Source organism: Dromiciops gliroides, chromosome 4, assembly GCF_019393635.1.
Source record: "Dromiciops gliroides isolate mDroGli1 chromosome 4, mDroGli1.pri, whole genome shotgun sequence".
Taxonomy (NCBI): domain Eukaryota; kingdom Metazoa; phylum Chordata; class Mammalia; order Microbiotheria; family Microbiotheriidae; genus Dromiciops; species Dromiciops gliroides.
Window position 1 is genome coordinate 3,190,401 of NC_057864.1, and position 4,577 is coordinate 3,194,977.

Sequence of the window (4,577 nt, forward strand, 5' to 3'; positions counted from 1 at the left end):
CTATTAGAATAAAGTTATACAAACAAGAACCATATAATTGCCGAGTGGAAAGGGGTCTCAGTGGCATCTAGTTCCACCTCTCCCAGACAATGAAGGAGAATCTCCGGAACACCCCACACAAATGATCATCCATCCTTTTCTTGTAAGGGGAATCTGCTATTTCCCAACCCAACCTTTTGGACTTTGGAGCACCTCTGATTGCTGGGATTCTTATCCTGACATCCAGTCCAAATTGAACCCTTCACCCCCTCGTCCTCTCCCTCATGGGTCTCTCTTTCACATGACACCCTTTGAGGTCCTTGAAGGCAGCTCCCAAGTCCCCTCATCTTTCTCTTCTATCCTGAGCCAGAAGAGATATTAAAGATGATTTAGTCCAACCTCTTCATTTACAGGTGAGGAAATGCAGTCCCAGAGCAGTTTTAAGTGACTCGCCCAAGGTCACACAGGTCTTGGGTTTAATACAGCAGTTGGCATAGTGCTAAGGCACATAATTACATGGTAGGTGATTAATTACTCCTTGTTGTTGAAAGCGGCAGAACCAGGATTAGAATCCAGGTCCCAGGTCTCTAAGTTCAGTGATCTTTTCACTGTGTCCTGTTGGTTACAGACAGAACCAGGAATCCTTCTACTTGGGGAGAGTGGAAGGTGCTGTGGGCATAGACAACAGTCTAGTGGTAAATGTAGAGGCAGCAGCTAAGGTGGTAGTCCTGCTTCATTGAAGGTTGAGGGAGGTGCCATCCTGGAGGAGGAATGGATGGCTACCATAGGGGGGACCATGTTCCCCCATGCCAGCTCTCCAGGGCAAGGTCCTGAACATACCATCCCTGTTACCACACCACCAGGGACTAAGAAATCTGCTGCGTCTTAGGCTTTGGGCCCTTTGCAATGACACAGCAATTGTCCTTTAGCAAAGATTCCGTTGGAGAGCTCATCAAACTAGGAAGAAAGATCTTTCTCTTCAGTGTGTGAAGTAAATTGGAGGCTCTCCTTGTTTCATTTTCAGGTCCTATGTGGAAATGGCTCCTACAGTCATTTGTATATGGGTGTATGCCCGCCTGTGTCCACTGTCATATAAAACTTCATTGTACAACAAGAGAGCAAACAAAATAGAAAATGAGTAATAATAGCTCACATTTAAATAGCACTTTACAAACATTAACTCATTTGATTCCCCATTATCATTCCCATTTTGTAGATGGGGGAAACTGAGGCTGAAAGAGCTTAAAAGTGACTTGCCCACAGCCGCATAGATAGTATGAGCCAGAGCTTTCAATGGACAAAAGGGATGGTGGGTAAAACTGATGGATCATGGAACCACAGATTGAGAGCTAGAAGGGTCCAACTTCATTTTATAGATGAGGAAACTGAGGCAAAGGGCAATTAATTGATTTACCCGTGTTCACAGGTGATGAGTATCAGAAGTCAGCTCTGATAGTCGGGATTCAAACTGAGGCTGATTCCCAATTCAGTGCTCTTTCTGTGCCATCCCAAACAGCTGGCTGGTTCCTAAGAGAAAGTGAACATGCAGTAGCTCAGTATACAATTCACACATCTAGAAAAAAAAAACTCAGCAGTGAATCAGATGCCAGCAATTAAGCAAATAAAAATGTTTGCAGTCTCCTGTTAAATGACATTAACACTGACTGTGTAACAAAACTAATCAAATATAAGCATTTAGCCAAAATGAAGGGAGTGATGTGCCAATAGGATTCATGATTGAGTCATGGATTAAACACATCTGTCTCTATTCTATGGTCTCTTGCATCCGCTCCAAAAAAAGCTTTGCATTCATGATGGGAGAGGGGGAGGTTCTCTCTCCCTTTCTCAGGTCCCTGATATTCATATTCTCTCTGTCTCTGTCTCTGTCTCTCTGTCTCTCTCTGTCTCTCCCCTCTCTCTCTGTCTCTCTCTTTCCCTCCCTCTCTCTCTCCCCTCCCTCCCCTCTGTCTCTCTCTCTCCCCCTCTCTCTGTCTCTGTCTCTCTACCCCTCTGTCTCTCTGTCTCTGTCTCTCTCTGTCTCTCTCTCCCCTCTCTCCCCTCTGTCTCTCTCTCCCCCTCTCTCTGTCTCTGTCTCTCTCCCCCTCTGTCTCTCTGTCTTTGTCTCTCTCTGTCTCTCTCCCCTCTGTCTCTGTCTCTCTCTCCCCCTCTCTACCCTCTCTCTCCTCTGTCTCTCTCTCATCTCTGATCTGTCTCTGTCTCTATTAACTGTCAATGTTTCTTGACATCTTTTGATTTTCTGTCACCCACCTTTCCCACTGTATCCTTCCCCTTCCTCCAAGAGAGTCACACCTTCTAATAATGAATAAAAAAGAAACAAATCATCAAAACTCAGCAGAAACAATAGAAAGTCCATGTCTAGGTCTGCTCCCTCTATGCCCCATTTATGTCCTCATTGCTTCTAGTTGCACTCTGGCCTCTGACCTCACCCCTCAACCAAAATTGTTTTCTCCCAAATCAGGAGGGAATTGAGGTGCCTTCTCCTTTCTGTTCTTTGGGATCCAGATGGCTCATTAGAAGGTTATCAGATTTCTTTGAGAAACCTAACAACAAAGTGGTCGATTTAAAGACACTTCTCCTAGCCCCTTGAAACATTTTCAGATGAGACCCAGAAACTCAAGGGGATGTGTATTCCACAGAGAATAGACTTCCCATATGCCTGCCACCTCCCCGATTTAAATTTGATATTCCGTAACCCAACGTCAAGGCGGAAAGGGGCCTGAGCAGGGTAAGTTATCAATAGGGGAGAGGACCAAGTTTGTACCCTTCTCCACCCCCACCCCTGCCAGTCATGAGGAGCTACAAATACACCAAGAAAGAACATTGATTGGAGAGAATGCTTTCAGAGTGTGGGTGGGCTTTGCTCCTTCCCATAGCCTCATTCTAGTTCCCATATGACACTTCCTATTCTTGTCATCATTCTCCCCCTGGAGTCGGCAGTGACTGACATTAGATCTCCTCTTGACTTGCCATGAGTGATTTCACAGAGATTTTTCACCTCTCTAACTACTCAACTGAGGTCCTGCTAAATGTTTCCTTCCCTTCATTTCACTTCCAGACCTAAGCCAGCTTTGGGAACGTGGGTAATTTAGGAGCATCATTGTTATCTCGGTATAGACTAATACCTAATTTGATATGACATAATCGCTCAGCTGCCTATGTAAAATGGATGCACATTTCAGAAAGTTGGGAATGAATGGTTTTGCCCCCAGACAGTAAGGACTTCATGGATTTTGGGAAATCAGTGAAAATGTGGGCTTTATTTTGTTTTTCTACTCTGGGTTATTGGGAAAGAGAGCCTGCCCTTGGTTTTCAGGGCTAAACTTGCCCAGAAAGCGACTTTATCCTTCCCAGAGTTAAGGCCTCTGGAATTTTCCTGAGGCCCAAGAGTTGTAGGTCACATGCAGCTCAGGCTTGGCAGCAGCGTGAAAGTGGAGTGGGAAGGTCAACTTATGCCCAAGACTCAAATACAACCAACAAAGAAATTTCCAGCAAGTGAGTGAAATCATACGATAAGTCAGTGTTGAAAAGTAATTGTGGCTTTTCCCATTTTTGCTCATTTACTTGTAGCAACATTGTGCCAGTGAGGAGGAAAATAAAAAAGAAAAGTACCCCTGTGGGGAAGAGAAATCATGTAGGATGAGAATGATGGGAATTTAGACCTAGTGACAAACCATGGTGAAAACAAAGGAAGATTTAAATTATTTTTATCTATTGTAGGAATTCCATTCAATTCAATCCAGTGAGGTGATTTTTATTAAGCACCTACTATGTGCTAGTCACTAACCAAGTTACTGGGAGTGCAAAAGCAAAGTGGACCTGTCCTCCTGTAGCTTCCATTTCTGTAGAAAACATCATGCGTGTGGCACTTGAGCCGGGGCCTGAAGGGGGCGCCAAGAGGCAGGGCCAAGGAGCGGGTGCTTGAAACTGTCAGTGCTGGTGCTTTGGAAATGGAAGAGGGAAGGGACGAAGACTTCTCTCCAGTCCCACCAGTGTCCTGCTCGCTCCTTGCCCAGACTGTCTCTCTGGCTCCCTCCATTTCCCAAAGGTCTCCTCACGGCTCAGCCTGATGGTCTTTGCTGAGTCACCTTCCTTTCCAGCCTCACGTGAGCCCCACCCACCCACCCCGGGGGTTCTCTTCTCTCCTAGTTCTCTTACCTGTCCCACGGCTCCTGATCACTCTCCTCTGCTCGATTATCACCCGAGCCACCAGTGTCCCCCAAGAATCTCTCCTGGGACCTGTCTCCTGGTGATCCATCGCCACCCCCCATCTCAATCCAGGTGGCTCCCGAGCCTGGATACCCAGCCCTGGACTCCCACCTAAGTTCTTGTCCCTTATGCCCAGCCATCTGTTCAATAGCTCCCAATAGGCCTCACAGAGACTTCTGAAACTCTTCCCCCAATACCCCTACTTTCCTCCTATTCACGGACTGTGACTCCTACCAGCAAGGTCTAAATTCAGTACCCTGAGGCAAAGCCTCAGCCACCACACCACTGTTATGGTTCTGCCCAGAAGCCACATAGTCCAACCTATACCTGTGCAAGAATCCTTTCCACAATATTCCTGGGAAATAGCCATT